This window comes from Eleutherodactylus coqui, chromosome 4 (genome assembly GCF_035609145.1).
Source record: "Eleutherodactylus coqui strain aEleCoq1 chromosome 4, aEleCoq1.hap1, whole genome shotgun sequence".
Taxonomy (NCBI): domain Eukaryota; kingdom Metazoa; phylum Chordata; class Amphibia; order Anura; family Eleutherodactylidae; genus Eleutherodactylus; species Eleutherodactylus coqui.
Genome location: NC_089840.1, coordinates 51,370,031 through 51,392,854, shown reverse-complemented (window position 1 = coordinate 51,392,854; position 22,824 = coordinate 51,370,031). Strand labels below are relative to the sequence as shown.

At 40.8% G+C, this 22,824-nt stretch overlaps 1 protein-coding gene across 2 annotated transcripts in view; it reads left to right on the top strand.

Moving 5' to 3' along the window:
* GJA5 (gap junction protein alpha 5) overlaps positions 1-22,824 on the top strand; it is a 39,630-nt gene that overhangs the window by 5,031 nt on the left and 11,775 nt on the right. Inside the window, exon 1 of one of the 2 annotated variants that reach the window (XM_066599407.1) lies at positions 1,244-1,317. The exons of the other annotated variant lie outside the window; for it this stretch is intronic. The gene's annotated coding sequence lies outside the window, so the exon portion shown is untranslated. Of the gene's footprint in view, positions 1-1,243; positions 1,318-22,824 lie in introns of those variants that run through there. 2 annotated transcript variants of the gene reach the window in all.

Genomic DNA, 22,824 nt, shown 5'->3' with positions numbered 1-22,824 from the left:
CATTGAATCTGTATTTTAATATTCATGTAGTTTTAAGCTATATATTACTTATCATCGATATCATGTCTTTTTATATTTCATATTTAGCTATATATCATCTACAGTATCTATCTAATCTACATTTTAATATCTATGTAATCTCTATCTCAAGTATCCACATATGTAATCTGTATTTTAATATCTATCTCACATATAGATAGATGATATGTGAGATATGGAGATTACAATATATTAAAATGAAGATTAGATAGATAAAACACAGAAAGATAAAATGTGAGAGAGATAGATAGATATGAGATAGATAGATAAAGATATCATGTGCTCAACATAACACTGGACCTACATGCAGAAATGTACTCTATTTTTATGAATTCCTAGGATAGTTAATACCATAAAAGACGTTCAATCTAGCATGTGATATTCCAAAAAGTCTGATGAATCATCAGACCTGCAATATAATGTAGAATTTCAAAAGAGTAGAAGCAGAAGACCTAAAGGGATATTCCAGGACTTAATTGGACATCTGACTCTGACTTCTTTGAGGAGTGGGAAGTGTACTAGGAGGCAACGCTTCCATTGATTTTAGTGAAGCCAGTTCTTCATTTTAATATCTATGGAATCTCTATCTCATTCCTATCTATATATCACATATCATCTATCTCAAGTATCAACATACCTAATCAGCATTTTAATATCTATCAAACATGTAGGTAGATGATATGGTAGATATGGAGATTTCTTGGTTATTAAAATAGAGATTACATAGATAAAAAGACAGAAAGACAGAATGTGATATGGATAGATAGATAGATAGATAGATAGATAGATAGATAGATAGATAGATAGATAGATAGATAGATAGATAGATATTAGATAGATAGATAGATTCTGTCTTTCTGTGTTTCCTCTATCTAATCCCCATTTTAACATCTAAGTAATCTCCATATCTCACATATCATCTAATATCTATCTATCTATCTATCTATCTATCTATCTATCTATCTCATATCTATCTCATATCTATCTATCTCATATCTATCTATCTAATTTCCAATTTATATGTATCTAATCTCTATCTCATATCTATATATCACATTCTATCAGACTCTCTATCTATCGATAGGTCTATTTATCAGCTACCTTTTTTTGCATCTCCCCACCCATTTGAACTATTGCTGTGAGAATGGTCCCGCCCCCTCCGTCCACCAAGCAATATTTGCTTTAAGTTGGTCATTCTCGCACTCCCCATCATAGTTATCAGCTGTGGATCTGGTGATTCCATCCTCTGTTCTACAGCAGAATTTGTTGGTTGTAAAGGCAAGTGTGATGTTTTATTGTTAGAAAACTGCAATTAGTTCCGATTTATTTACATCTTTGAATATTTCATTGATGTTCTGCATATCTAGTTATCATAGATCATTAGATTTTTGTAACTTTTTTACTCGTTTATGTGTCATTGTCCTTTGCCTTTTATCTATCTTTGATTGTGTGTTGCTGCCTATGTGTATGTAGCAGTGTTTTTCATGGTTATGTTTAGTTTGGTTTTTTTTCTGCACACGTTCACTATGTTGTCATTTATATCTATTTTTGTATTACTTTTCTGTATTTTTTTTATTTATCATTGATAAATAGCTGCTATTCAGTTTTATGAATTAACCACAAGTTGGTTTCCTTCGCACACACTTTAAGGTGGTGTTATTTGTTGGTATTTAAAAAAAAAAAAAAAAAAAACAGCAAATTTTAGTTGATTTTATGATTTATATACTTTTTGGGTGGTATTTTTTTTATTTGTGCATGTGAACATGTAGGTTTTTTTCTGCCATTTTTTTTTTCTATAGAGAAGCCAATGCAAAAATGTCAGAAACAAATGACAAATCTACAGGCACCTGTGACTGAAAAAAGTTCTACTGACTTAAAAAACACATGACAAATGACAAAAAAAGGCTACAAAAACAGTGCTTGTAGTACCTTTTATATTCCCCGATTCACCTGCAGCTAACATCCGACCACAGCGATTTTTGCCACAAAAAAGAAGCAAAAAATCTGTGGAAAAACACCATTAAGAACGTTGCAGATTTCCGAAAAGTGCTGTGTGTGAGCCACCCTTAGGATGGCTTCAATTCTAGGGGTAACTGATATTTGTAAATGGAAGGACAGATCTTTGGGGGCTGAGAACCTTTTTTTTTAATTCTATTTGTTTATTATAATTTATTATCATTCATTTATTTGTCTTTGATGGCCAAAAAAACCCCACTCAATGCAACTTTTTGGTTTTCTTCCTGGAGAATTCCAACTTCAATACAATAAAGACATGTCAAGGGGTAACATTGTTAGGGACCACCAGCTGAGAACCCAACTGATTTCCAAAAGGGAAGGGGCTCCTTTATACATTCCATGTAAAATTATCTTACTAATTTTCTGTGCTTTGCCACGCAGGACAGAAGAGACTGATATTTGTTTGACCCCTCCACACCCCTTCCATGACTCTTTGGCCAATTCCTTACCCCTTTTTTTGCGAACTGTGCAGTGTATGTAGAGAACATAGTTTTTCGAAGGGGTTGGGAAAAACCAGAGCTGGACTTTTTTTCTCTAAGGACCCCATAGTAGGCCATGACTAAGAACAAGAGGTGTTCAAATTGCGTAAGCCACTTTGCTTGGACTGTATATGTGGTAACATGACTTTCAATAAGTTGATTCAATAAAGAAGAAAAAGCTTATTAAGGTTACAGGATGTTGGGGTCTATTCTTTTCCATAGTCTTGATATCCACCTTGGAGCTAGCAAAACATGCGCAGCACCCCTTCAGTAAGCAAGGACTTGCAGGTGTAATATTAACTAGTGATGGGTCAGCAGGACATTTCTTTTTTGTCTGTGTATTATAGCAGGCACACAGTCTGCCTCCGTGGTATGTACGACCCTTGGGCTCACTTAGGAGTAGTTTTTTGTACAATTTGGCTGACAGAAGCTTAATAACAGCTTATGCTGGTAGCGACCCAGGAGCCTCTCAGGACCCATTGTAGATTAAATGAAATAATAGTAAATATATTGGGACATGATTAGAGTTTTTTATTGGGTACCACTCATATCAGGTTGCCTACAAACAACTGAGAAATAATGCTGGGTAGATACAACATAAGGCTGATCTCAGACTAGAGTATTATGGGCGTTTGTAATAAGGACATGTGACCCAGCCTGACTGGGGGTATACTGACCCAAACTCGGAGCATTGTAGGTCCCTATGATGCTCCAAGTTTAGGTCAGTAAACTCCGTGGTCAGGCTGGGACACACGTCCTTATTACGGATGCAGAAATGAGCCCATAATAAGCTCATCTGAAACCGGCTTTACTAATGATAGAAGCCAAAGCAGAATCTTCTCCATAATGAATGGACACCCACCTGCAGACAGCTGTTTCGAGGCATTGATCCTCATTAATGCAGACTAAGGTGCTGGGTGGTTAGATGAAGAGTGTCACGTCCGTGCAGCACACGAACACCTTGCTCAGCACAGACGTAGGGTGATGATTACCACTATCAGGACCATATCCTCACTTAACAAGGAAACAGGTCTTTGCTTGTGTTGAAATCACCACGCCACAACATTGTTGTGACCGACAAGCCGCGACAAAGAGCCTTGATGTTGGCCTGGAGGGGTGGAGAGTGCCTGCTAAATGGTCAGGCAGAAAATGTGAAGGGTTTTTATGCAATAGGTGGCACGAGAGAGACAGTCTTCTTGCTCCTTGGTAAGAGCCACTTTGCATACCATTTTTTTTTTCAGGGAATATTGCATGGCCTACAAGACTCCCTATCCCACCTGTCCACTAAGAAAAATAGTACCATCCCAGACACACATCAAGTACCCTGAGCTTCACTGACATGGGGCAAAAAACCTGAACCAGCTGACTGCTGATGGGCATCGTTTTTCCTACAGGGAACATTGTAGTTTGTCTTATATCCTTAGTAGAGTTGAGCGAACATACTCTGCTGAGCTTGATGCTCGTTTGAGTATTAGCGTACTCAATGGTGCTCGTTACTTGAACGAGCATCAATTCGTGTTCAACCCCGCCCCAGTTTTTGGCTCCTCCCCGCTGTGACGTGCCTGTTTTGGCCCCTCCCCGCCGCGACGCAGCACGCGTTAATGGAAAATTTTTTGTCTGGCAGGCAGGAGGGAGAGAGAGAGAGAGAGAGAGAGAGCGTGAGAGAGGCGAACCTAGAAAAAAAAAAGCTCGGCACCTGGCCTCCCACATACAAAAATGCTCAAGTCACCCATTGTAGTCAATGTAGTTCGTTACTCTAGTAGAGCTCTCGAATTTCACAAAGAGCTCGACGCGAATAACGCGGACCCGAGCATTTGGGTGCTCGCTCATCTCTAATCTTTAGTTATGTTTTACGGTCTTTTAAAGGGTCTGACATTGATTCATGGGGAAACTACCTTCGATAGTTAGTAGATAGCCAGCTCTTCCTCCTGGTTGAGGATTAATTTGCATACATAGACTATAGTGATTGATTTCTGAATTAAAAAGGAAACTCAAGGCTTTACAGGAAGGAACATTTTACATAAGAAGGTTTAGGAGGTAATGATAAAATGTCAAGGGAGGGGGGGCTAATGGTTTGAAATGCACAACTGCAGATTTTGCCTCAGATGTAACCCACAACAAAATCTGCAACAATATATTTCCTTGAAGATTTATGGTGGATTTTGACCCCCGTGAAGTCAGTGTACAGATTCTGCAGAATAAATTGACATGCTGCAGATATACAAATCTGCACTGGAGGTCAATTTCCATTCCAATTCAATCCATTTAGTCGTGTCCGACTGTTGGATAATCTGTAGACCCATCCTCTCCAAGCTTCTCTATTCTCTACAGCTTCTTCCAATTGCCTAATGTCCATTTCCTTGTCCTTCTTGATGGTGTTCAGCCAACGTGTCTTTTGTCTTCCCTATTTCCTTTTAACACTTACCATTCCAAGTAGCATCTCTTTTTCCAGTGAATTCTCCTTCATCGCGTGCCCAAAGTAAGTCAGTCTCTATCTAGTGATCTTGTCTTCCAGGGACACCTCTGGGTTGATACGGTCTTGGACAGCTTTGTTGGTGACCCTAGCTGTCCAGAGGATTCATAGAAGCTTTCTCCAACACCGCAGCTCGAAAGCGTCAATTTTTCTTCTGTCTGCTATCCTCAATCTTCACATGTGTTGCAATCTGGAAGACAAAGGCTGTGATTAACCTTCATTTGATGGTGATTGAGACAGCTATATACTTTCATATTTGATCCAAGCTCACCATAGCCATATTCCCCAGTGCTAATCGATGCTTTATATTATCTATTGAGATGTCACCATGATCAATGAGGGACCCAAAGAATACAAAACTATTAACCACTTTGATTTCCTCGTTGTTGACCTTTATGTGGACTTCCTTGTTGGCCATGGTCATGATCTTTGTCTTCTTGATGTTTAGGTAAAGTCCCATTTTCTCACTTTCTTCTTTTAGCTTCAGGATCAGCGTCTTCAGATGCTTCGCTGTCTCTGCTTATCGTCTGCGTATCTAAAATTACTGATGGTTTTTCCACCTATTTTCAACCCAATACCTTGATCACTTAAGTCCGGTTGTCTCGTGATCACTTCCATATAGAAGTTGAAAAGAAAAGGAGAGATGATGCATCCTTGTCTTGTGCCTTTTTTTATCTTGAACCATTCTATATCCCCATGCCTGGCTCTCACTATGGCTTCTTGATTGCTGTAGAGTGACCTGATCAACGTGATCAGGTGTACTTGTACTCCTACTGCCCTCAGTGCTTCACAAAGCTTACTATGCTCAACGCAGTCGAAAGCCTTGATGTAATAAATGAAACGCAGATAGAGATTCTTCTGATTTTCTCTTGTTAAAATCAATCCCCTTTACTGCTATTGTATTCTTCTGCTGATTTTTCGTGCACAAACCCTCATGGATAATTAGCAGCAAATCCGTCCTATGTGCATTACCCTTGGAGTAAACCTACTGCTTTGCAAAACCTTTGACACATCATGCTTTCACCGGTGTTGGTCCCTTCACCTTATTCTTTGATTCCTCTGTCTTGGCCTCTTCTGATCAGGATGGTGTAGAACTACTCAGGCAGCGTAATTATATCAGTATACTACCCGCGTGACATAGAAGGTGGCGGACAGCGGAACAGGAAGTGCTCGGTTTCCTGCATTGCCACGGTCACAGTCAGTTCTATCCATGTTTTTACGGCACAGATAGGATTAATTTCAAAGAATGAGGTCTAGATCAATCTCACCCCTGAATGGGCACCTCCAACCTCAGTAGGTTCTGGTACCTGCCTTTGCCAGGTGCTGAAAAAGGTGTGTCCACCACATGACCAGGACTAAGTTATACTCCATTGGGAGTATACAATGAAATGCCAGCAATCCAAGGTCTTGAAACCCATGAGAAATTGATATGCAAAGTATATTGGAAACTTACATCATTTTTTTAATGCAAGGAATATATACTTGCTGAAACCAGAACACCCCTTTAACCTCTTAATGCCACAAGACATAAGTTTACATCCTGGGCACATGGTACTTAACGCAACAGGATGTATACTTACATCCTGTGGATGGCATGGGCCCATGCCATTGCCATCCAACAGCAGGAGCTGGCTGTGACTGACAGATGGCCTCCCGCTGCAATAGTGGGAATCTATGAGAACATCGGTCCCCACTGCTAACCCATACATTCACAGACGTCATCAGCACTCAACAATGTAATCGTGGAGAGCCAATGGGTTGCCATGGCAAATGCACGCCATACACTAGTGTCAGGGCTAGCCATGGCCTATGATCGCTATTGTAAGCGATAATGCATTGCAATACAGAAGTACTTCAATGCATTATCATAGCGATCATAGTTTTTATGATTCAAGTCCCCTACAGGGACATAAAAAAGGGGGAAAAGAGTGTAAAAAAAACCTCTTTATTAAAAAAAACCTTTTCTGCGCACTTTCACCTGTTTGTATAACACAAATGTTGAAAATCCAACATATTTGGTATCATCGTATCTGTTCAATAAATTGAACATACTATTTATCCTGTATTGCAAAAACCCTAAAAAAAACACCAAAAAGACAGAAGCAAAATGCTTATTTTGTTCACTTTGCCTTTCAAAAAATGCAATAAAAGTGACCAAAAAAGCTGTATATACCATTCAAATCTACAGCTCGTCATGCAAAAAACAAGCCTGCACAGAGCTCCGTCTATGGAAAAATAAAAAAGTGAAGGAACTTTAAATGCAACGATGTAAAAAAAATAATAGCTTTAAAAAAACAGGGGTTTTTGCCGTGCAATAATGGAAAAATCTAAAAAAAAAATTGGGGTATCATTGCAATCATAGCAGCACACAGAAAGTAATTTATTATGTAATTTAGGGCTTATTCAGACGTCCGTATATCGGCTGGGTTCTCACCCCCGGCCGATATACGGTGTCCCTCTTTGCAGGGGGAGGAGGCTGGAAGGGCCGGGAGCAGTGCACTGAGCTCCCGCCCCTCACCACTATTTGCAATGGGAGGGGTGGGACAGGGCGGAGCTAAGTTCTGGAACAGACGTCTGAATAAGGCCTCATGCTGTCTGATTAACACTGTCAAAAAAGGCAGATTTTTTTTCTCCCAGCCCCCAAAAATGAATAAAAAATTTACAATACATTATATATACCTGAAAATGCTACCAATAAAACCCTCACATGGTCATGTCAAAGAAAAATATAAAAGTTATGGCTTTTGAAAGGTGGAGATGAAAATCCCCCAAAAATCATTGCGACCTCGTGGCCAGAATAGACCATGTTCTTAAGGGGTTAAGGCCGGTTTCACTTCAGTGCAAACTTTTTTTGTGCATCCAAATTAAGACAACAGAGTGATTTAATCGTTGTCCCCGGTGGCCATAACTATAAATCTACCTGCAGTGAGATAAGTGTCTTCACCCTGCAGACAGAAGTTTGTATTTGCCAAAGAGCAGAGGAGGAGAAGAGAGAATGTAAGTCAATGGAAAATCCATCTGTCATGGGTAAGTGACAGAAAACACGCATCAGCGGCTCATTTCCATTTTCACACTTCTCTCAGAGATACAAAGTTCCTCTCTCTTCAGCCCCGTGTGAGGTTCATGGTAATGGACATTGTCTGTGCACTCACTACGAGCCACTGACAGGCGGAACGCGGGAGGATTTAGTGGTGAAGTCTCCATGTTTCACTATAACAAATTTCCCTGACTTAAGAAATTAAACAATATAATTGGCGCTGCACTCCTTCCAGAGGTCTGCTTAACCTACTAGTGGCTAAACCTTCTTAAAGGGGGAAGGTGTTTAATATTGCTCTAAGGATCAGACATGTTTTATATCTACATTTTTAGGGCCTGTCTGCTTTTGAGGATCAATTTTTTTCACTAGAAGGGCCTCCTGCATATAAGCTGATCGCAGGGTTCACCACATATCAGTTGTACTCTATGGAGAAGTGTTCAATCTCCCCACAGCACCACCTCAGGGAAAATAAAGTATTACAAGCTGCCCATTGAAATTATGTGCCGAGTCCTCCAGAACAAAAGACAGTCTTTTTGCCAATCAATGGAGATCCAGATTGTAGGTAACCCCTATAGGGTTTGTGCCAAGAAGGTAACCCCTGTTCATATGTTCTTTTAGGGTATATGAATATCATAGAGCTGGGTCTTCCACTCAGGACCCTCCTCTGTGATCCAGACTGATTTTGTGCTATCCTATTATCGGATGATCACTCATTTAAAATGCCTCTCTATAACACTACACTCCCCTGAAGCTGCTGTGCACATACGGGATAACTATCACTGAAAATCAGTGTTTCAAGAGATTATTCAGATGATAACCTTCCTATGTACCTTAACCCTTTCAACCCCACAATCAATACTGATTACAGCATTCAACCATTCACAGCCATTCAATGAATGACATCACTGAATGGCTGTGATTGGCTCATCGAGCGCCGGCTGTGATTGGCTGTCCGCTCAATGCAATCACAACGCTCGCTTTGCTGGAGGCGGGGTATAAGTATAAGGGTATAAGGGCTGCGGAATAAGTTGGCGCTATACAAATAAAGATTATTATTATTATTATTATTATTCAAAGCCCTGTTTACCAGAAAGAAATTGATATGTCAGTGCGGAAGACACTGCTGCTTGCCGCAGCGCTGCCAGAGACCATTGCGAGGCATCGGGACGTCATCAACCAGTTGAGTATAAGCCCCCTCCCTCAAAAATAAGACACTGTGCCTCTTTTGGGGCAAAAATTAATATAAGACAGTGTCTTATCTTCGGGGAAACACAATATATATTTAATGATAAATCCAAAGCTGGAAGATGAGCCCTGACTAGATCAGTGGATCTGATAATGAAAGCAGTGGGTAACATACTTCAACAGCGCCCTGCATGTAATCATCGCTCATTCTAAGTAATTTGTTATGTAATATAATAACATACCCTACATGTCAAACGTTTTACAACACCTCAATTTTTCCAGTTTTAATGATATTTACACAGTTTAATGCCGAAAATAAAATGAAAGTAGAGGAACAAATAAATAAGATGAATACAAATAACGAATTAACCTTTTTTCACCCAATTAATTAAATCTAGTTTTTTGACTCTTCAAAGTAGCCGCCTCTAACTGATAGAACAGCTTTACACAATTGAGGCATTCTTTCTATAATAACATTCAGATATTGTTCAGAAATGTCTACCCAACGTTGTTGCAGAAGTTCCCACAAATGTGCTGCACTTGTAGGTTGCTTTGCTTTTCCCTTTATGTTCCATTCAATCTTAACAAGCTCAATGGGGTTGAAGTCTGGAGACTGTGCAGGCCATTCCATTCTTTGAGGTGTACCGGCTTCTTCTTGTCTTTTTAGGTAGTTCTGACATAACCTAGAAGTATGTTTTTGCATCATTGTCTTGCAGTAATATAAACCTGTGAGTAACTAGGTTACAGCAGAGGGTATTGATTGGCATATCAAAATGCTGTGGTAGGCTTTTTTGTCCAGTGTGCCGTTCATCCTGTGCAAGTTGCCAACTCTAGATCCAGCAAAAAGGCCACAGACCATTACGCTTCCTCCTCCATGTTTGACAGTTGGTGTCACGCACTCAGGAAACACCCTTTCACCTACTCGATGACAAAAAACCTGCATGATGTACCAAAGATGTCAAATTTTGATTAATCAGTCCTTAAGACCTTCTACCACTCTTCAGTAGTCCACTGGAGGTGATGCTTGGCCCAGGCAAGTCTTTTATGTATTTTTAGAGATGAGCGAGCATACTCGCTAAGGCAAATTACTCGAGCGAGTATTGCCATTTTCGAGTACATGCCCACTCGTGCCAAAAGATTCAGTGGGGGGCGGGGGCCGGTGGGTAGAGCAGGGAGGAACGGGGTGAGATCTCTCTCTCTCACTCCCACAACTCACCGCTCACCCGCGCCGGTCCCTGAATCTTTTCGGATGAGCAGGCATGTACTCGAAAATGACAATACTCGCTCAAGTAATTTGCCTTAGCGAGTACGCTCGCTCATCTCTATTTATTTTGCAATCTTAGCAGTGGCTTTCTTACTGATCGACACTAATCTGTTTCTCAAACCTGCCAATAGACGTCTTCTCTTAACAGTTGAAATGGAAACTTGTTTGTTTCTTGCTGCATTAAGCTGCGCTCAAAGATTTTGTGCTGTGAGGCGCCTATCATACAAACTGTTGACTTTCAAAAACTTGTTATCTGATTTTGTAGTGGCCTTTGGACTGCCAGAACTCTTCCTGTCAGCTTTTCCTCCAGTTGTCAAGTGCTTTTTGATGGTATAGGAAACTGTACTAACTGTCACCATGGCTTTCTGGGCAATTTCTCTTTAGGACAGACCTACACTTCTAAGGCCTCCCTCACACAGGGCGTTTGCAGAAACGTAGCGTTTTTCAATGCTGCGTTACTGCAGATTCCGCCCCGTTTCAGCAGCGCTGGCATACTTTATGCCAGTGTTTTGGCTGCGTTTTCAGCTCAGCTGAAAACGCAGCCAATAATGCTGAAAAGAAGAAAAAAAGCAATACTCACCTAGCCGCTGCAGTCCGGGACGCGGCCGCTGGTCTCTGCCGCTGATCCGGGCTTCCTCGGCACTCCCAAGTCTATTGCCGGAGGCCAGGTTTGAGAACCCCGCCTCCGGCAATAGAATGCTGTGATTGGTTGTCGGTGCTTGCTCGATGCCCAATCACAGCCCTTCATTGACTGTCTCAGCCAATCAGAGCTTGCCGGCGCTGAACCAATGCTTCTATCAGACGTGCTATTTCTTTTTGCACACATATCCGGGTGCAAAAAAATGCTCGTCTGACTTCGCCCTGAGGAGAAAAGATAACGTTCCTGACCAACATCACAGGCCTCTCACTAGCTAAGCCAGAAACCTATTGCACACTTATGAGGGGTAAACAACCCGAAACAGCTGTCTGTGTATGGATTCTGGCTTGGCTTTCAATTTCCAGTCATTGTTACAAGGCTTGTATAAAGAGTCTAACATTGACTTGCAGGAAGCTGCTTTCCAATAGGTGGCGCTGCAGAATATTGTTCCATCTCCCTTATTTGCAGAGTTACTTAATGCACAGTCTACAAAACACTCCGGCAATGCATTTCATTCACCCACTTCAAGTGTATTATGTCTATAGTTGATGTTAGGAGATGCATGACTTTAATTTCCAGGGTACCAGATCAGCCTCCATCTGCCCATCTTAACCTTTTTATATTCCCGGATTCCTATTTGTGTACTGTATATACATGTACATATGTGATGTGAAGGGTTCTTAAGCACTGAGCCACCCTCTACTCTAAAGAACACACGTGTAAGTGTGGGAACATGGGTGCGCACTTGTGAGATCTCAGCTTGATGGCAGCACAACAACCAGGCGCAGCTCTCTCCGGTGGCTTGTAATATGAATGCATGTTGCTGTACTGGGCAACTGCCAGCCGCAAGTGCAATGACAGGGCGAGGTATCGGAGATTCATAGCAGGCTGTGACAAGTGCTGACAATTAGAAGTGGATTAGCTGTGGAATGTGTGCTGCACTAGAAATGTCAGGACTGGGATCTGCTCAGCGTGAGCGAAAGCGTTAAAAAAAGACCTGCAAATACTGCTCAGCTGCTCACTGCTGAATCCCCAGGCCGGAGGGACGTGGGTGGGATTCTTTTCTCTCCCCCAAAAATAAAAGTAATCTATCCCCTCTGCTTTCACTTGGGTTTATAGCTTTAATATAGTTTACAGTTTATAAATAGCTACAATTGACATTAAAAGTTGAGTCACTTTGTAAATATATTACCTAATATATTTTTGACTGATCCCGAGTTCATCCTGTATTACACTCCAGAGCTGAATTTACACTTCTGCTAGTGGAGTCACTGTGTACCTACATTACATTACTTATCCTGTACGGATCCTAAATTGCATCTAGTATTACACTCCAGAGCTGCACTCACTATTCTGCTGGTGGAGTCACTGTGTACATACTTTACATTACTTATCCTGTACTGATCCTGAGTTACATCCTGTATTGTACTCCAGAGATGTGCTCACTATTCTGCTGGTGGAGTCACTGTGTACATACTTTACATTACTTATCCTGTACTGATCCTGAGTCACATCCTGTATTATACTCCAGAGCTGCACTCACTATTCTACTGGTGGAGTCACTGTGTACATACTTTACATTACTTATCCTGTACTGATCCTGAGTTACATCCTGTATTGTACTCCAGAGCTGTGCTCACTATTCTGCTGGTGGAGTCACTGTGTACATACTTTACATTACTTATCCTGTATTATACTCCAGAGCTGCACTCACTATTAAAGGGGGTTTCCGAGTTATTTCTTTTATATAGTTTTGGGCTCTCTGTCATGTGAGCTTTTAATGTAGAAGTGGTGATGTAGTGTATGTGATCACTTACTAATTATTCGGGGACTCCAATTTACTCTTCACTAGAAGTAGTTTATATGGAGTGGCCGTCGAACATGTTTGCTACTGCTCCATACAATTCTATGGGAGCTACAGAAGCAGCTGTGCCCCCTGCTCCATGCAAACATGCTCTGGTCTCGCTGATAAAGAAGAATGTGGGACTTAAGAACCTTGTGCTACGGATTATTGCAGCCCCCAGCAATTTAAGGGCTCATTCAACCCAGCGTTACATATCTCTTAGGGATTTCCGTTTCTCTGTTCCATTTTTGGAGCATAGAATTGGACTTAAATGCTTCCATTTTTCCCCACTGATTTAAACAGCTTTTCAAGGATAGGAAACTTTTTCATTCCATTTGGTTTCCATTCTTTAAATGGAACAAATAGCGCTGCAGAGGGTTATGGTGGTGCTAGATACTGAGATGGAGATGTTGAGCGGAGGTCGGGTGGTGGAAGGTGGAAATACAAGGAGGTCCTCCAAAACCTCACCGACTGTTGGTCGCTGTCTCAAACCCCATGTCCTTCCTCTTTCTCAAACTCAACCTTTCAAAAACTGACCTCCTCGTATTTCCATCCTCCACCATCTGACCTCCCACCAACATCTCCATCTCAGTATCTGGCACCACCATAACCCATAGACAGCACGCCCGCTGACTTGGGGTCACACTGGACTCTGACCTTTCCTTTACCCCTCACATTCTCTGCTCAACTACTGCAATTCACTGCAAATTGGCCTTCCCCGAACCAGACTCTTCCCTCTCCAATCCATACTAGCAGCTAGACTCCTCTTCCTATCCAGCCGCTTCTCAGATGCCTCTGCACTATGCCAGTCGCTGCATTGGCTGCCCATCCACTATAGAACTCAATTCAAGCTCCTTACCCTCACCCGTAAAGCTCTCCATGGAGACATACCACCGTACAGCACCTCCCTTCTGTCCATATATCACCCAGTCTGCGCACTTCCACCTGCTAATACATTCAGACAAAATGCCCCTCTAATTTGAACCTCTGATTTTCGCCTCTAGGATCTCACCAGAGCTGCACTGGTCCTCTGGAACGCGCTACCCCAAAATATGCGGACAATCCCCAACGCAAAGAACTTCAGATGTGCCTTAAAAATGTAACTATTCAAAGAAGCATACCTAATCTCCTGAACTAGGCCTCCCCCCTCAACCCCTACAACATGCCCCCCTAATAGACGTCTGGACTACTGCCTAACTAGAGAACCCCACATTCTCCATTTTGCCTACCTTGCACATCCCATTCCACTGTACCTACTACATCACCTTGGTGCAGACCCCCAAATGCCTACTGTCTCTTACTATCTGATTACCACATGTAACTGTTGCACCCCCTGTGTTTCGAAAGCACTGTGGAATAAGTTGGCGCTATACAACTAAAAATTATTATTACTCTGATTTTTCTCATACTTTCCGAGATATATAATCTATCCAAAACTGAGAACCCTGTATACGATTACGCTAAGTATTTATATTAGCCGTGTAGCAAGGTGCCGGCTGGATAAGTACTACAGACACATGGCGGCTGCTGCCTTCCCTGCATTGTCTCCCCAGTACATACCTAGACTGTGCAGCACATCCAGCCATAGACATACTTTAGGCATCTAAACCTCATCTAGTCTCTTATTGACAAACCCCCAGTCCCTCTGACTGCAGCTTTATTCCAGGGGGTTCACATACATTTTTATACAATCTACTGTACGGTCGCCTTCTACGAGGTTTACCCCTCCTGCTTCTGGCTGTATCTTCTGCAGACTTGTTAACGACTTGTATATTTACATCTCAGCAGCGCCAGCAGCTAAACAGCTCTTTACACAAATGCGATAATGATAACAGAGTAAGAGCGTGCAGATAAAAAAGGCAATAAAGCTGAAGTTCTGTTAAAAATATTATCTCACATTTTTTTATTTAACACAATTGCCCAAATGAGAACATATAAAAAGAAAAAAAACAACAACTACACATATTATTTAAGGTATGTAAACTTTTGCAACCACAATTTTATTGCTCAGTCTAGGGCACACATGTCAAAACACAAGGTCTGCGCCGAATCAGCCTCCCGCCCGTCCTTTTATGAATATACCGTGTTCTTCATGTTTAAATTATTTACTATTTTTATGCGCTTTGTGTAATTTTTGGGGCTGTTGCCCTGTTTTCATGTTAATCCACTTTTGTTTTTCTTGTTTCTCTGGTATGGTTAGTAATGTTTTTAGTCATGTGACTAAAAACATGACTAAATAGTCTGATCATGTGATTGGGTCATAGGATACTGTGACGTCACACTCACTTCCCCCGCACTTTTAACATGTCCCTGTGTTATGTATGATTTAATAAAGGCTGGATGAAGGTGCTGAAACGCGTTGCTGATCAACCGCTGACTCTCCAGGTCTTCTCCTTTTTCCAAACGCCATATACCCACTATTTTCTCTCATTCACATTGCCTCTAATGGCGGCTTTAAAGAGACATTTTCCAGCAGGATAATGCGCGGCCGCAAACAACAAGAGTGCCACAGGAATGCCTCCCCAATATTGCCACACTTCCATGACCTACCCGGTCGCCAGATTTATCATCATTAAGTCATGCATGGGACCATCTGGGATGCCAACTTTGACAGGCTACAAGTTTACATGATCTAGAGGCTCAGTTACAGCAAACAGGGTCGTATTTTGATGCTTCTGTGTCCCAATGCAAAGTCTGTAACGGGGTCCCCAAATATAATGCTTTATTCATAGTACTGGGATCCCAATACGGTGTAGAGTGGCCTTATGGGCCCCCTAAGGCTCCTGGGCTTGGGTGCAACTGCATCCCCTATAGTTACATCCCTGACAGCAAATGTGAACTGATATGCCACAGAATACAATATGGAACCTGTATGCCTCCATGCCTACCCGAATGACATCTTGGATCCAAGCTAGAGGTGTCCCAACAGCGTACTAGAACTTTGATGCTCGCCCGTATCACATCTTGTGTCCAAGCTAAAGGTCGCCCAACAGGGTACTACAGCTTCAAAGCCTGCCCGTATCACATCTTGTATCCAAGCTAGAGGTGGCTTAGCAGGGTACTAGAGCCCCAATGCCCGACATATCACATATTAATCTAAGCTAGTGGTGGTCCAACAGGCTTTCATGTCTCTAAGTTCTAATTTTCAGGTGGTCTTCCTTGTTTTTATGTTGCTCTGCTGCTTGCAATCCACTTTCAGGTAGGATTGCAAGCATTCTTCCAGTAGTTCACTGTCCTGAACTTTTCGCCCCTCACTTCTCATGCTACATTGTGCTGTCTTTAGTTCAATTAGCGGTAAGTCAGTATCTGAATGCTCACCCCTTTGATGTCTCAGGATACTTTTAGGAGTTGGGCATTCACAAACATCCTGGCCAAATGTATAGTAATCCCCAAAGTAATGTACATACATATGCTATAAAAGTAGCGGAGGCAGAGATTGTGAAGAATGCAGATACTTTGCAGTTCTGTCAGACAGATCTGTGAGTGCCGGGAATGAGCCTGTGAAAATAGTCCTTCCTCCACAGCTAAGAAAACATCCCAGCATCCTAGTTACTACAGAAGCTCAATACCTAACAACAGTCAGTGGATTGCAGAGGAGCTGGAAGGGAGACTATTAATGGCAGTCACTCCAGGCTCAATTTACAATGGTAAAGTGCAAAAATATTACAAGATTTATGAGACACACACAGGCTGTTAGATGAGCAGAAGTTGTCTGAAATGTTAGTGCCCCTTAACTGTAGTTTTCTTTAAGTGTCCACTCATGGTTCATCTCTTTTTAATGAAATAGTCTTTAATAACATAGGTGGTACTTTACCCGCAGGCCAATATGACCTGGGAACATAGATATCTGCACATGCTCATCATAAACACCCAATTAATAACTAATTTCCGGCCCATCGCAGTGTGGGGTGTGAAGTGACAACTTCAAGTACTGAAAATATTTTACTATTCACAGCAATAATACACAAAGAGCTCATCATATCAGGTCTTACACTATATTCTCTCTTTGATTTGTTTGAAAATGGAGACGGCCATGAGGAATATTATCACAGCTCATTTATTATATTTATTTTTAGAACATCTTAATATTTATACGGAATGAAAAAGGGTCGGGCAAGGTTTAGTCAAAAAGGCAGCAATATCAGCAGAACCAGGATATAGAAGAATGAAAAGAAGCAGGTCAAAACTATGGAGATGACGGTACATAAATGACAGTGATGGTGGTGAGACAACCTATTGTATTAGACTTGAAAAACCATCTGCTTCTCTTTGTTATATTCTTGTACATAGGGGGCAGTATTATAGTAGTTATATTCTTGTACATAGGGGGCAGTATTATAGTAGATATATTCCTGTACATAGGGGGCAGTATTATAGTAGTTATATTCTTGTACATAGGGGGCAGTATTATAGTAGTTATATTCTTGTACATAGGGGGCAGTATTATAGTAGTTATATTCTTGTACATAGAGAGCAGTATTATAGTAGTTATATTCTTATACATAGGGGGCAGTATTATAGTAGTTATATTCTTGCACATAGGGGACAGTATTATAGTAGTTATATTCTTGTACATAGGGGGCAGTATTATAGTAGTTATATTCTTGTACATAGGAGGCAGTATTATAGTAGTTATATTCTTGTGCATAGGGGGTAGTATTATAGTAGTTATATTTTTGTACATATGAGGCAGTATTATAGTAGTTATATTCTTGTACATAGGAGCAGTATTATAGTAGTTACATTCTTGTACATAGGAGGCAGTATTATAGCCATTTTTAATCTTGTACATAGAGGGCAGTACTATAGTAGTTTAATACTGCCTTGTATGTACAAGAATATAACTACTATAATACTGCCCCCTATGTACAAGAATATAACTACTATAATACTGCCTTCTATGTACAAGAATATTAGTAGTTATATTCTTGTACATAGGGGGCAGTATTATAGTAGTTATATTCTTGTACATAGGGGGCAGTATTATAGTAGTTATATTTTTGTACATATGAGGCAGTATTATAGTAGGTATATTCTTGTACGTAGGAGCAGTATTATAGTAGTTATATTCTTGTACATGGGAGCAGTATTATAGTAGTTATATTCTTGTGCATAGGAGCAGTATTATAGTAGTTATATTCTTGTACATAGAGGGCAGTATTATAGTAGTTACATTCTTGTACATAGGAGGCAGTATTATAGTAATTATAATCTTGTACATAGAGGGCAGTACTATAGTAGTTTAATACTGCTTTCTATGTACAAGAATATAACTACTATAATACTGCCTTCTATGTACAAGAATATTAGTAGTTATATTCTTGCACATAGGGGGCAGTATTATAGTAGTTATATTCTTGTACATAGGGGGCAGTATTATAGTAGTTATATTCTTGTACATAGGAGCAGTATTATAGTAGTTATATTCTTGCACATAGGAGGCAGTATTATAGTAGTTGTATTGTAAATAGGGGACAGTATTAAAGAAGTTATATTCTTGTACATAGGGGGCAGTATTATAGTAGTTATATTCTTGTACATAGGGGGCAGTATTATAGTATTTATATTCTTGTACATAGGGGCAGTATTATAGTAGTTATATTCTTGTACATAGGGGGCAGTATTATAGTAGTTATATTCTTGTACATAGGAGGCAGTATTATAGTAGTTATATTCTTGTACATAGGGAGCAGTTTTATAGTAGTTATATTCTTGTACATAGGGAGCAGTATTATAGTAGTTATATTCTTGCACACAGGAGGCAGTATTATAGCAGTTATATTCTTGTACATAGGGGGCAGTATTATAGTAGTTATATTCTTGTACATAGGGGCCAGTATAAAAGTAGTTATATTCTTGTACATAGGAGCAGTATTATAGTAGTTATATTCTTGTACATAGGGAGCAGTATTATAGTAGTTATATTCTTGTACACAGGGGCAGTGTTATAGTAGTTATATTCTTGTACATAAGAGCAGTGTTATAGTAGTTATCTTCTTGTACATAGGGGGCAGTATTTTAGTAGTTATATTCTTGCACATAGGGAGCCGTATCATAGTATTTATATTCTTGTACATAGGAGGCAGTATTATAGTAGTTATATTCCTGTACATAGGGAGCAGTATTATAGTAGTTATATTCTTGTACATATGGGGCAGTTTTATAGTAGTTATATTCTTGTACATAGGGGGCAGTATTATAGTAGTTATATTCCTGTACATAGGGGGCAGTATTATAGTAGTTATATTCTTGTACATAGGGGGCAGTATTAAAGTGGTTATATTCTTGTACATAGGGGGTAGTATTATAGTAGTTATATTCTTGTACATAGGGAGCAGTATTATAGTAGTTATATTCTTGCACACAGGAGGCAGTATTATAGCAGTTATATTCTTGTACATAGGGGGCAGTATTATAATAGTTATATTTTTGTACATAGGGGCCAGTATTAAAGTAGTTATATTCTTGTACATAGGAGCAGTATTATAGTAGTTATATTCTTTTACATAGGGAGCAGTATTATAGTACTTATATTCTTGTACATAGGGGGCAGTATTATAGTAGTTATATTCTTGTACATAAGAGCAGTATTATAGTAGTTATATTCTTGTACATAGGGGGCAGTATTATAGTAGTCATATTCTTGTACATAGGGGGCAGTATTATAGTAGTTATATTCTTGTACATAGGAGGCAGTATTATAGTAGTCATATTCTTGTACATAGGTGGCAGTATTATAGTAGTTATATTCTTGTACATAGGAGACAGTATTATAGTAGTTATATTCTTGTACATCGGGAGCTATATTATAGTACCGGTAGTTATATTCTTGTAAGTAGGAGGTAGTATAGTAATTGGAAAGTTACAACTATTTTTCCAAGCCTGACGTATGATCACAGTGGTTGTCAGTTCCCTTCCCCCACTTTTTTCGTCTACACATATAAAATGCATTACTCAGCAGGTTGCAAAACTAAATGCGGAAAAAGATGGAGAAATTAATATAAAACCTATATTCCATCCTATGGCATGAAAGGCGTGACATTAAGAATTAAAATTAACGTTTAGCAATATCCATGTTTTACATGTCTATCATTTTGAGGTTTACGTTATCAGTTATGTTAGCATTTAAGGTTTAAAGTGCGCCCTATAGGAGATATGAGAACTCCCCTTTATTTCTTGTACAGCTAAATGCATCGCTTTGCTCATTGCTAGCCGTTTCAGGCTGGAGAGACTGACTGTAGTGATCCTTGATAGCATGACTGACAGGAGGTCCTGGATCAGCCATTCCTTGCCACCTCGATCATAACTTTATGTCACATATCCCCAGTGCTGAGAACCTCTAGAACCTTTACATCCCTATGTGACTGATATCTAGTATAACACTGCTAGGCTAATGTACTAATATTCTCTGTGAATGTATCCATATGTTCAGACCTGAAATACTGATTGTCAGACATCCGTCAGTTTGTTCCAAAAATAAAGAAACAGAAATACCTGGCATGCTCTCCAGTCGTATTACCCATCAATACATTTCTGGCATTCTCAGACCGTACAGCTGCCACGTCTGATGGATAAATAAGGAATAAGTTTAGTGCCGAGTTCCTCTTACTCTTCTGTAAACAAAACATACCCCAGTATGAAATTAGTTAGCAATTCGAGGTCTGCTATGTTCAGCTCATTTGTCCTCTGCTTCGGGATAGACTATGGGAATGCTAAAAGCAACACTAAGTATTTCAGGAAAGGTGTCTGATGATCTTGGGGGGTCGGGGGGGACCCATGTCAACTCCTGTGATAATGCTGGTGAGCAGTGGCCCACCTATATCTTGAATGGTGACATACTATGACGCTTTGATGATCATATCTCTAGCCACTTATATGTTGTATTGTTAGATGATAATTGAAGTGAACGGACTACCCCATTATACATGGCCATGTTGGGTCGGCCGGAGCTGGTACCGTTTTTTCCAGCAGCTCTTCGCCAGTAAGGGCACCTATCTATGATGTCTATGTGTCCATAAAGGATGATCCCTTTAAATGGGTTGTCTAGTTAGGATTAACTTTTTAAAAGCTGAGCCAAATGGATTAAAACAATAAAACAAAGACTACTTACCCATCTTCACCCTAATGATCCAGCGCTGCAGCCCTGCGATTCCTCCGGTGTCTGTTCACAATGGAAGTCAGGTGACCACTGCCTGCCAATCAGAGGCCGCAGCGTCACCAGCTGTTCTCCTAGCATCAACGCTCCATGATGCCAGGAGTTTGGAATGTTGACGCTGCAGCCTCGGCTTGGCAGGCAGCATTCACCGCTTTTGCTGTCAACAGAAACTGGAGGAATTGCAAGGCTGTAGCAATGAATCGCTGGGGCTGATGATGGCCAAGTCCCTTTTTTTAAATTGTTTTAACCCTTTTAGCTCTGAATTTAAAAAATTAACTCATACTGGACAACCCTTTTGATCTCTGGATTTCTCCTATACCTGGCGGCATAACTGATACATAATAGCCTATGGATAATGCCTTCCATACATAGTAGGTTCCCTCATACGTGTTTGGTGATAATCAGGATATTGTGTATGTTTCTGACTGGGAAAGGTAAGGGTAAATGGACATCAAATAGTATAACCGATAGTCTCCACTGCCCAAGGTGACATTAATAATGTAGCACCTATTGTATAGACCAGGGGTGCACAACTTTTTCTAGTCTGAGGGCCACATTGCCATACTGAACCACTTTCAAGGGTATTCCGACCTGAGACATTTGTGGTATATTCTAATTATATGCCATAATAAATCAATTAGATCAATTAAAAAATTAATAAGTACGTTTCAATTCCAGGACTCCCACCTATTGAGATAATGGAAGTCCTACTCCCACCTCCCATCCCCAATAAGCACTCCAGTGAAGAGGAGACAATGCATGTGGCTCTCTCCATTGTAGATGATGGATGTCGAGGTAACAGCCTGATATTTTCTACGCCCTATAAACTACAATGGAGAGAGCTGTCTGCATATACGATGCCTTTAACTCATATACTCTTTTCTGAGGTGTATTTCTAGGGAATTAGGTCATCAGGAAAGGAGTATGCTGAGTTCAAATCATCAGGCTTCTCTAAGACTTAATGGACCGTGGCAATGTTTGGTTACAAGATGTCTGTCTCTGTAGCCCCCCACCACCACCACCACCATAGTCATGGTGTCCCCTCTGTGCCTCTCAATAACATTGCTGTCTCCCTGTGGCCACTCAAAGCATTGGCGTTTCCCATGTGACCATTCAAAGCACTGATGTCCCATCTGTGGCCCTGCTCAAAGCACTAGTGTCCTCCCTGTGGCCCCCCAAAGTATTGGCATCCATCTATGGCCACAAATCACTTGTTTCCTTCCTGAAGCCCCCACAGCACTGGTGACCATGCTCTCGTGCCTCAAAGCACTGGTGTCTTCCCCCTGTGTCTTCCCATTCCCCTAAAGGTCCAGCAGCACAAGCTTCTCTTACATTCCCACTGCTCTCACTTAATGCAGGCAGCTCCTCCTCCCTTCCTCAGCAGTACTACACCGAGACCAGGAAGCCTGCACTGACAACTATACCACTATAGGTGAGACTCGTGGTGTTCTACATTCTGGGAAAAGGGGAGGCGGGTCAGTGGTGGAACAGAGGGTAGGGCTATTCAGCCTTGGAACCCCCTGTCCCATAGCAGTTGTGGGGTCTGCTTACATTGGAAGGATACCATTATTTATGGTGCCATGCTCCCTAACACTATGCCCCACACACCGTTTGAAAAGTGGCAGGGCCCAACATAAAATTCCAAAAAGTCCCAATTTTGATGTGCAAGCCAAACCTGTGACTTTTGTAAGCCAGA